Source organism: Lontra canadensis, unplaced genomic scaffold, assembly GCF_010015895.1.
Source record: "Lontra canadensis isolate GAN:19392208 unplaced genomic scaffold, GSC_riverotter_1.0 scaffold221, whole genome shotgun sequence".
Lineage (NCBI taxonomy): Eukaryota > Metazoa > Chordata > Mammalia > Carnivora > Mustelidae > Lontra > Lontra canadensis.
In genome coordinates this window covers 451,399-463,882 of record NW_022631215.1, presented here as the reverse complement: position 1 = coordinate 463,882, position 12,484 = coordinate 451,399, and the positions used below count along the sequence as shown (strand labels likewise).

General features: G+C 38.8%; 1 pseudogene; it reads right to left on the bottom strand.

Annotated features, from left to right (window-relative positions):
* Nucleotides 1-11,156, bottom strand: part of LOC116862108 — a 49,102-nt pseudogene extending 37,946 nt beyond the window's left edge.
* Nucleotides 11,157-12,484: the final 1,328 nt, after the last annotated feature.

The window sequence follows — 12,484 nt, the reverse complement described above, 5'->3', positions numbered from 1 at the left end:
AAAGTGCCCTGTGATTGGGGATGAACATTAACTTGGAGTCTGGTTAAAAGCACTCAAAAAGAACAAAAGATCTTAAGAGGCAACTGGTGGAATTGGGCAGTCATGGGTATTGGGCTAAGCCCATGGTCCCAGGACAGTTATCACCGGTGACCACCCATGTCAGAAAGAGCCTGTTGGAGCCCCCAGTCCAAGGTCCCTGAGTGTGCAGCTTTCTGCTGTTTGCACCATCACTCAGACTGGGCACACTCCCGCCTGCACCTGAAAGAGCCTGGTGTGGGTGCCAGCCAACAGTCTCTAGGACTGCAGCCTTCCACAACTGGCCGCAGGGTCTGAGCACACCAGCCCACACCTGAGAGAACCTGGCACAATCTCTAGTCAGGAACCCTTAGCCCACAGCCTTCCATGAACTGCATGACAGCAGGGTCTGAGCACACCAGCCCACACCTGAGAGAACTGAGCACAATCTCTGCTTGGGATCCCTCAGCCCACAGCTTCTGTGACCTGTGTGGCCACAGGGCCTGAGAGCACCTGGTGTGGGCCTGAACTCCCAGACAGCAGCCCAGCAAAGACAGCCATCAGAAGTGGGCTCCCCAGACCAATATCACTCACGGTTTTTTTTTTTTTTTTTTTTTTTTTTTTTTTTTAAGATTTTTATTTAGTTATTTATTTGACAGAGAGAGATCACAAGTAGTCAGAGAGGCAGGCAGAGAGAGAGAGAGGAGGAAGCAGGCTTCCTGCTGAGCAGAGAGCCCGATGTGGGGCTCGATCCCAGGACCCTGGGATCACGACCTGAGCTGAAGGCAGAGGCTTTAACCCACTGAGCCACCCAGGCGCCCCATCACTCACGGTTTTGGTGGCACTGGGGTGCAGAGACAAGCGAGGGCTTCAGGTAACCACTGGGACAGTGGGTGGAGGTGTGCAAACCCTGTGATAGTTTGCACTGTTCAGTGGAGTTTGCAGAGGGGGAGTCTGTGTGTTCTGGACCACCCAAAGGGGAACAGTCTGAGACTTCTGTCTGAGGAGGAGGTCTGGGTACAGAGAAATTCCTTCATTGCTCAGACTCTCTGAAAAGCTACAAAAAGCCAACAAAGAACAAAAAACCCCAGAGAATAAAATCCAGAAAAACCAGTTTCCACAGAGCTACCCTCCTGATAGGGGGCAGGGTTACTCAACCCAAACAAGATTGAGGGGAAAAAAACACAGCAGGACCCTACCCCAGAAGACAAGCCAAAAGAACAAGGGAACAACCACCACAGGGTCCTCATAAAACTGTAAAACACCAACATCAGAGAAAAACAATATATTAAGCTCCCAGTATTGCCCCCAAACCTATATATTTCATACAAACAACTTTTCTTTCTTTCTTTTTTTAAATTTGTTCTCACAATTCTTGTTCATTTTATTATCCTACTTGCCATTCCAAATAGAGGTTTAATGCAACATATTCCTTTATAATATTTTAACTTGAACATTTTTCTTATATATACCTCTGATTTTATTTTTTTTCTTTTCTCTGTAAATATACATAAAGATATAAGCTTGAAGGTAATCATCTTCTCCTATTCAATACTACCTCTATATATAAACCAGCTTTAATTTCTCTGTATCTCTGGAAAGTTGAGTCCTTTAATAAAAATAATAAGATAAACCCTGGAAGAACTGAAATAAACTTCTTCACCCACATTGGGGATTTATAACCACCCTCCCACTTTATTTTATTGTCAGTGTTTCTGAGTATTTGTTTTTGTTCTGGTAATATATAAATCTTATTCTTTGGGTTCATTCTGGCTGAGTTTTTCTTTTATTTTCTTCTCATTTACTTTATTCTGTCTTTTTATTTTTCCATTTTTGTTTGCATACTTTATAAAACTTACTTTGGGGGACATTTTAGCAGGGTTTTCTCTTTTTTTTTTTTTCCCTTACTCTCTCTCTCTTTCTTCCTTTATTCATTCTTTTTGGTGGTGAATTCCAATTGATCCCAAACTTTCCAGGATGCACCTTGCCTGGATCGTGGTTGATATATTCAGCTATACATTGCTTCAACCATCTTTCACCAAAATGACTAGGAGGAGGAACATCCAACAGAAGTAAAATTCAGAGGTTGTGCCCTCTCCATCAGAAGGCTTGGATATGACATAAAGAGCATGTCAGAGGGGGAATTCAGGGTAACAGTTATCCAGGCAATGGCTATGGTGGGGAAGACCATTAGTGACAACATAGAACATCTAAGGGCAGAAGTGAGAGCTGATCTGACAGAAGTTAAAAATGCTATAGATGAGATCCAATGTAATCTAAACACTCTAACAGCTAAGGTAACCGAGGCAGAAGATATAATTAGCAATCTAGAAGACAAACTGATAGAAAAGAAGAATCAGGAGGAGACATGGAACAGTTTAGAAGCCATGAAAGCAGAATTAGGGAAATAAATGACTCCATGAAATGTTCCAATGTAAGAATTATGGGTGCCCCTGAAGGGGTAGAGAAAGAGAGAAGACTAGGAGATATAGTTGAACAAGTTCTGGTTGAATATTTCCCAAATCTATGAAATGGAACAAGTGTTCTTGTCCAAGAGGCAGAAATGACATCCCCCAAGAACAATGAGTCGAGAAAGACACCCAGTCACTTAATTGTGAAATTCATGAATCATAATTTCAGATAGGAGGTATTAAGGGTAGCTACATGGAAGAGATTCCTTACATAAAAAGGAAGGACCATCAGAATTACATCAGGCCTGTCCACAGAAACCTGACAAGCCAGAAAGGGCTGGCAAGACATGTTCAGGGCACTAAATGAGAAGAACATTCAGCCAAGAATACTTTACCCAGCAAGACTGACATTCAAAATGGATGGAGAAATAAAGAGATTCCAAGACCAGCAAGGACTAAAAGGGTAGGTGACCACCAAGCCTGCACTACAAGAAATATTAAGGGGGGTTCTATAAAAGAAGAAAGAAGCCAAGAGTGACGTAGAAGAGAAATTTACAGAGACAATCAATAGAAACAAAGACTTCACAGGCAACATGATATCAATAAAAACTTATCTTTCAATAATCATTCTCAATGTGAATGAAATAAATGTTCCCATAAAAAGGCACAGAGTGCCTGACTGGATAAAACGACAGGACTCGTCCATATGCTGTCAACCAGAGACACATTTTGAACCAAAATATACATCCAGACTGAAAGTGAAGGGATGGACAAGCATCTTTCATGCCAATGGACCTTAAAAGCGAGCCAGGATAGTGATTCTCATGTCATATAAATTAGATTTTAAACTAAAGACTGTAGTCAGAGATACAGACGGACACAACATCATTTTTAAAGGGTCTATCCGCCAAGAAGATCAAACAATTGTAAATATTTATGCCCCCAATATGGGAGCAGCCAACTACATAAGACAACTGTTAATCAAAATTAAAAAAAAAACATATTGATATGAGTACATTAATAGTAGTGGGTCTTAACACATCACTTTCAGTAACAGACAGATAATCTAAGCAGAAAATCAATAAAGAAATAAGACCTTTGAATGACACATTGGACTAAATGGACCTCATCGATATAAACAGAACACTCCACCATAAAACAACAGAATACTCATTCTTCTCAAGTAGACATGGAACTTTCTTAAGAATAGACAACATACTGGGATACAAATCAGGGCTCAAGTAATATCAAAAGATTGAGATTATTCCCTGGATATTCTCAGACCACAATGATTTGAAAATGGAACTCAACCACAAGAAAAAGTTTGGAAGGAATTCAAACACTTGGCAGCTAGATTCCATCCTGTTGAAGACTTTTTGGATCAATCAGGAAATCAAAGAGGAACTTAAACAATTCATGGAAACCAATAAGAATGAAGAGCTATTGGACCAAAACCTATGAGATACAGCAAAGATGATCCTAAGGGAGAAATACATAACCATCCAAGCCTCACTTAAAAAAAATTGAAAAAAAAAACAAAAATACCAGCTCTCCTTATAGCTTAAAGAACTGGAAAATCAACAAGAAATTAAGCCAACCCCATGCACAAGAAGGGAAATAACCAAGATTAGAGTAGAGATAAATGAGTTAGAAACTACAGATACAGTAGAACACATCAATGAAACTAGAAGCTGGTTCTTTGAAAGAATCAATAAAATAAATAAACCACTGGCAAAACTAATCCAAAAGTAAAGAGAAAGGACAAAAATATATAAACCAGCTCTACAGGAAATATTGAAAGGGGTCCTCTAAGCAAAGAGAGACCCTAAAAGTAGTAAATCAGAAAGGAACAGAGACAATATACAATAACATTCACCTTACAGGCAATACAATGGCACTAAATTCATATCTCTCAATAGTTACCCTGAATGTAAATGGGCTGAATGCCCCAATCAAAAGACACAGGGTATCAGAATGGATAAAAAAACAAAACCCATCTATATGTTGCCTACAAGAAACTCATTTTAAACCCGAAGACACCTGCAGATTTAAAGTGAGGGGGTGGAAAAGAATTTACCATGCTAAGGGACATCAGAAGAAAGTAGAAGTGGCAATCCTTATATCAGATCAATTAGATTTTAAGCCAAAGACTATAATAAGAGATGAGGAAGGACACTATATCATACTCAAAGGATCTGTCCAACAATTTTAAATATCTATGTCCCTAACGTGGGAGCAGTGAACTATATAAACCAATTAATAACAAAATCAAAGAAACACATCAACAATAATACAATAATAGTAGGGGACTTTAACACTCCCCTCACTGAAATGGACAGATCATCCAAGCAAAAGATCAACAAGGAAATAAAGGCCTTGAATGACACACTGGACCAGATGGACATCACAGATATATTCAGAATATTTCATCCCAAAGTAACAGAATGCACATTCTTCTCTAGTGCACATGGAACATTCTCCAGAAGAGATCACATCCTCAGTCCTATATCAGGTCTCAACTGGTATCAAAAGATTGGGATCATTCCCTGCATATATTCAGACCGCAATGCTCAGAAGCTAGAACTCAATCACAAGAGGAAATTTGGAAAGAACCCAAATACATGGAGACTAAACAGCATCCTTCTAAAGAACGAATGGGTCAACCAGGAAATTAAAGAAGAATTGAAAAAAATTCATGGAATCAAATGATAATGAAAACACAACAGTTCAAAATCTGTGGGACACAACAAAGGCAGTCCTGAGAGGAAAATATATAGCAGTACAAGCCTTTCTCAAGAAACAAGAAAGGTCTCAGGTACACAACCTAACCCTACACCTAAAAGAGCTGGAGAAAGAACAAGAAAGAAACCCTAAACCCAGCAGGAGAAGAGAAATCATAAGGATCAGAGCAGAAATCAATGAAATAGAAACCAAAAAAACAATAGAACATATCAAAGAAACTAGGAGCTAGTTCTTTGAAAGAATTAATAAGATTGATAAACCCCTGGCCAGACTTATCAAAAAGGAAAGAGAAAGGACCCAAATAAATAAAATCATGAATGAAAGAGGAGAGATCACAACTAACACCAAAGAAATACAGACAACTATAGGAACATACTATGAGCAACCCTATGCCAACAAATTTGACAATCTTGAAGAAATGGATGCATTCCTAGAGACATATAAACTACCACAACTAAACCAGGAAGAAATAGAAAGCCTGAACAGACCCATGACCACTAAGGAGATAGAAACAGTCATCAAAAATCTCCAAACAAACAAAAGCCCAGGGCCAGACGGCTTCCCAGGGGATTTCTACCAAACATTTAAAAAAGAACTAATGCCTATTCTTCTGAAACTGTTCCAAAAAATAGAAATGGAAGGAAAACTTCCAAACTCATTTTATGAGGCCAGCATCTCCTTGATCCCCAAACCAGACAAGGATCCCATCAAATAAGAGCAATATCCTTGATGAACACAGATGCGAAAATTCTCACCAAAATACTAGCCAATAGGATTCAACAGTACATTAAAAGGATTATTCACCAAGACCAAGGGGGATTTATTCCAGGGCTGCAAGGTTGGTTCAACATCCACAAATCAATCAATGTGATACAACGCATTAATAAAAGAAAGAACAAGAACCATATGATACTCTTAATAGATGCTGGAAAAGCATTTGACAAAGTACAGCATCTCTTCCTGATCAAAACTCTTCAAAGTGTAGGGATAGAGGGCACATACCTCAACATTATCAAAGCCATCTATGAAAAACCCACTGCAAATATCATTCTCAATGGAGAAAAACTGAAAGCTTTTCCGCTAAGGTCAGGAACATGGCAGGGATGTCCATTATCACCACTGCTATTCAACATAGTACTAGAAGTCCTAGCCTCAGCAATCAGACAACAAAAGGAAATTAAAGGCATCCAAATCGGCAAAGAAGAAGTCAAACTATCACTCTTTGCAGAATATATGATACTATATGTGGAAAACCCAAAAGACTCCACTCCAAAACTGCTAGAACTTGTACAGGAATTTAGTAACGTGTCAGGATATAAAATCAATGCACAGAAATCAGTTGCATTTCTCTACACCAACAACAGGACAGAAGAAAGAGAAATTAAGGAGTCCATCCCATTTACAGTTGCACCCAAAACTATAAGATACCTAGGAATAAGCCTAACCAAAGAGGCTAAGAATCTATACTCAGATAACTATAAGGTACTCATGAAAGAAATTGAGGAAGACACAAAGAAATGGAAAAATGTTCCATGCTCATGGATTGGAAGAATAAATATTGTGAAAATGTCTATGCTACCTAAAGCAATCTACACATTTAATGCAATTCCTATCAAAATACCATCCATCCTTTTCAAAGCAATGGAACAAATAATCCTAAAATTTATATGGAACCAGAAAAGACCTCGAATAGCCCAAGGTATATTGAAAAAGAAAGCCACAGTTGGTGGCATCACAATTCCGGACTTCAAGCTCTATTACAAAGCTGTCATCATCAAGACAGCATGGTACTGGCTCAAAAAGAGACACACAGATCAATGTAACAGAATAGAGAGCCTAGAAATAGACCCTCAACTCCATGGTCAACTAATCTTCGACAAAGCAGAAAAGAATGTCCAATGGAAAAAAGACAGCCTGTTCAATAAATAGTGTTGGGAAAATTGGACAGCCACATGCAGAAAAATGAAATTGGACCATTTCCTTACACCACTCATGAAAATAGACTCAAAATGGATGAAGGACCTTAATGTGAGAAAAGAATCCACCAAAATCCTTGAGGAGAACACAGGCAGCAACCTCTTCGACCTCAGCTGCAGCAACATCTTCCTAGGAACATCGCCAAAGGCAAGGGAAGCAAGGGCAAAAATGAACTATTGGGATTTTATCAAGATCAAAAGCTTTTGCATGGCAAAGGAAACAGTTAACAAAACCAAAAGACAACTGACAGAATGGGAGAAGATATTTGCAAATGACATATCAGATAAAGGGCTAGTGTCCAAAATCTATAAAGAACTTAGCAAACTCAACACCCAAAGAACAAATGATCCAATCAAGAAATGGGCAGAAGACATGAACAGACATTTCTGCAAAGACATCCGGATGGCCAACAGACACATGAAAAAGTGCTCCATATCACTCAGCATCAGGGAAATATAAATCAAAACCACAATGAGATATCACCTCACACCAGTCAGAATGGCTAAAATTAACAAGTCAGGAAATGACAGATGCTGGCGGGGATGCAGAGAAAGGGGAACCCTCCTACACTGTTGGTGGGAATGCAAGCTGGTGCAACCACTCTGGAAAACAGCATGGAGGTTCCTCAAAATGTTGAAAATAGAACTACCCTATGACCCAGCAATTACACTACTGGGTATTTACCCTAAAGATACAAACGTAGTGATCCGAAGGGGCACATGCACCCGAATGTTTATAGCAGCAATGTCTACAATAGCCAAATATTGAAAGAACCTAGATGTCCGTCAACAGATGAATGGATAAAGAAGATGTGGTATATATACATAATGGAATACTATGCAGCCCTCAAAAGAAATGAAATCTTGCCATTTGCGACATCGTGGATGGAACCAGAGGGTATCATGCTTAGTGAAATAAGTCAATCAGAGAAAGACAACTATCATATGATCTCCCTGATATGAGGAAGTGGAGATGCAACATGGGGGGTTAAGGGGGTAGGAGAAGAATAAATGAAACAAGATGGGATTGGGAGGGAGACGAACCATAAGTGACTCTTAATCTCACAAAACAAACTGAGGGTTGCTGGGGGGAGGGGGGTTAAAAGAAGGGGGATTGGTTTATGGGCATTGGGGAGGTTATGTGCTATGGTGAGTGCTGTGAAGTATGTAAAACTGGCAATTCAGAGACCTGCACCCCTGGAGATAAAAATATATTATATGTTTATAAAAACTAAAAATAAATAAAAATTTAAAAAAAATTTAAAAAGTATACTTGCAATGAGCACCACATGATGTATAGAAGTGCTGAATCACCATATTGTACATCTGAAAGTAATATAGCCCTGTATGTTAACTAACTGGAATTAAAATTAATACTTTAAATTTTAATAATAATTAAAATAAATAAATATATGTGCAGGAGAAAAATGAGTTTAATGATGCATTCTCCTAAACATTTAAAGAAATAACTCCAATAGTTCTGAAACTTCCAACAAAGTTGAAGATCAGGGCACACTTCCAGACCCATTTTATGAATCCAGCATTATTCTGATATCATTTCAAGACAAAAAATGTTTACATAAAAAAAAACTGTCGTCCAATATGCCTGATAAATATTGATGCAAAATCCTCAATATTACACCTCAAACTGAATTTAAAACTGTACTCTGACCACGTGGGACTTTTCTTGAGATCAATGATGCTTCAAAATATAAATAAATAAATAAATAAATAAATAAATAATGTTATATACCATATTAACAAATTAAAAGGTAAAAATCACATGTTTATTAGAGTCCACAGTCTCTCATGCTTTACTCAACTTAATCTCCTCCAGTCCTGTCCATGTTGATACAAAAGTTGGTTATTCATCCTTTCTGATGGAGGTATAATATTCCCTTATATATATGTACCATATCTTCTTTATCCATTAGTCTGTTGAAGGGCATCTTGACTCTTTCCACAGTTTGGCGACTGTGGCCATTGCTGCTATGAACATTGGGGTACAGATGGCCCTTCTTTTCACTACATCTGTATTTTTGGGGTAAATACCCAGCAGTGCAATTGCAGGGTCATAGAGTAGCTCTAGGTGTGGTGCATAAACAATGAATCTTGGAACACTGAAAAATAAAATAAAATAAAATAAAATAAAATAAAATAAAATAAAATAAACTCATTGAAATGTACATTAAAAAAATCACATGTTAAGTGAGTAGGAAAATGACCAATTAAGACGTCTTCCACTTATATCCCCCTCAACAACAATAGGTATTCACTCATGGACAACATTGCTTGTGTGAGTGCTGTGGCATTCAGCACCATACTCCAATGACCCGAAGGATTCTTGACTTGTGCATTATGCAATAGGCATACAGATCTTGGTCCTAACTGTAGACTTTTCAGTGGCATTGTCCATCTCCAGCTCTTTTCACCCATGGTGCAATGTCCCCTGTATTAGACTGTATTAAGCAATCACCCACACAAGATATCCCTTTATAGGAAACCCTACTTCTAAGAGAAAAGTTCGAGGACATCATCGGAATAAAATAATACAAGTGTGGAACTTTAGAGGGAGTGAACGGAAGAGTTTGATTTTACCAGTATCATCTTTTTCTAAGAGGCAGAGTTCAGGCCAAGATAGAAATTCTTATTCTGCAATTTCTCCCATAAAGGAAAATGGAAGACCTTAAGCCAGTGCCTAGCTTCTGCAGCTGTGCAGGACACTGCCAAATAGGCCCATTCTTCTTTCACAACATCCAGAGTATGGAATAACAATTTGTAGGACTTGTGCATGGGAAGAGGCTGTTAGAATGGCAGATAGGACACTTGAATGGCAAAAGGGACATCAATTCTACTAAATGCATCACAGGCACTTTTAAGAAGCTAGCCCATAAGCCTCTGGGGAGACCCAAACTGTGGATCATCCCAATTGTCCCCAAGTTACCCTTAGTGCTTCAAGCTCCCATCCCTGTCTTTTAGCTAACCTACCTACCCATGTTTCCAACAGCGGTAAAAACATGCTTTAGCAGATAGGTACTGAGCACGGCAGAACACTGCAATGGATTTGCAGGCATGAGAGACCACAAGATTGACTTTAGCTTCACCATTGTTAAAACAAAAGGGAGGCTTGTTAGTACACAGCCTGTTGCAATGCAGGATTGTGTGAAGGCATACAAATTTAAGAATTCTTCCAAAAGAGGAACCAAGACGCATAGAGCAGCCACATCCATAGAAAGTCTAGGAAACGTTTAGAACCCTTAGCAAGATATGGTAAAAGGCATTGTAGGTGTTGTAGCAACATGGACAGGACTCAGGGAGATTATGCTGAGTGAAATAAGTTAATCACAGAAAGTCAATTATCATACGTTTCACTTACTTGTGGAGCATAAGGAATAACATGGAGGACATTAGGAAAAGGAAAGGAAAAGTGCATTGGAGGAAATCGGAGGGGGAGACAAACCATGAGAGACTGTGGACTCTGAGAAATAAACAGTGTTTTGGAAGGGAGTGGGGTGGGGGGATGTATGAGCCTGCTGGTGGGTAGTAAGGAGGGCAATTATTGCATGTAGCACTGGGTGTGGTGCATAAACAATGAATCTTGGAACACTGAAAAAATGAAATAAAATTTAAAAATAAATAAAATAAATTTAAAAATAAAAAAAAGTAAAGTCTAAAATTGCTACCATAAATAAGAAAAAAGAAGACATTATGGGGATGCCTGGGTGGCTCAAAAAGCTCCAGGATCCAATGGCTTGTATCCACTTCACCTTTTTTTATCTTCCAAGAGCCCCCTAAGCACGGAGAACTCCAAGGTTACCCAGCGCACATCCACTTCAACTTTAGCTTTCCTGCCAAGGGTTCCATCTGCCCAATAATCCCTGAGATCCCTGGCCTGCAACCACTTCAGCTTTACCAGTCCAGCCACAGCATCTTCTACCCAGAGAACCTTGGGAAAACCCTGGCTCATGCCTACTTCATTTCTGGCAGTCACACCACTGTGGCCGCAGAACATTGCCTGGGACCCTCAGTCTATGAATGCCAAAGCTCCAGCCAGCCAGCCAAAGTCACAAGGCACACGCAGTCTACATAGGGGACAACCATAAACAAGATCATTCCTATTAGGTTAGTGGTAGCTATTACTAGTAGCTATTATAGCTAATCAGAGTAAAAAAAAAAAAGACAATATACAGAAAGTGGAACAGAATGAGGAGACAGAGGAATATGCTCCCCCAAAAAAGAACTAGACAAAACCTCAGAAAAAGTATTCAATAAAACATGGATAAGCAATATGCCTGATAACGAGTTCAAACTAATGGTCAAATGGTCACGAGAATGTTCAGCACACTGAAGAAAAGAATGGATTAATTAAATGAGAACATCAACAAAGAGATAGAAAATATTTTTTAAAACAGTGGAGAATAATACAATACCTGAAATGAAAAACACACTAGAGGGAATCAAGAGTAGATTAGGGGATCCAGAAGAATGAATCAACAATCTGGAAGGGAGTGTGATAAAAATCACCCCAGCTAAATGACAAAATTATAAAATAACGAAGAAGAAGAAGAAGAAGAAGAAGAAGAAGAAGAAGAAGAAGAAGAAGAAGAAGAAGAAGGAGAAGAAGGAGAAGATTGGTTAAGGGATCTCTTGGACAACATCATACAAACATTCACACTATAACGGTCCCAGAAAGAGAAGGAGTGGCAGAAAGCTTATTTGAAGAAATAACAGCTGAAACTTCCTTAATCTGGGGAAAGTAGCAGATAAGGATAAAGGAAGCAAATTTATCAATGTGATATAACACATTTATGTAATGAAGGATAAAAATTATGTCATCTCAAAAGATGCAGAAAAACATTGGACAAAATTCAATTATCCATTCATGATTAAAAAAAAAAAAACTTTCAACAAAGTGAGTTTAGAGGAAATATACCTCAACATAATAAAGGCCATATATGGTAAAAAGGGCAAAATTTGTGAAAAATTGAGAGCATTTCATTTGGGGTCAAGAAAAAGACAGAGAGGAGTTAAAATGATGGAGGAGTAGGGAGACCCTAGGCTTACATCATCCCTCAAACACAGCTAGATAAATATCAAATCATTTTGAACACCCATCTGAGGATGGAGAGAGTAAAAATGCACAGAGAGAGGTGAAAAAACACCACATCTTAGAAGTTGGGAGTGGCTGATACTTGAATTAAAGAAGAGAAGAGCTGTGAGTGCTGTGATGGGGATGGAGCCATGATCGCAGAGACAAGAATGAGACAGAAAGAAAAAGAGAGAGTAGAAGTGTTTTCAGGGAATAACACAACAAACACTCTTCCCCAAAACCACTGACTG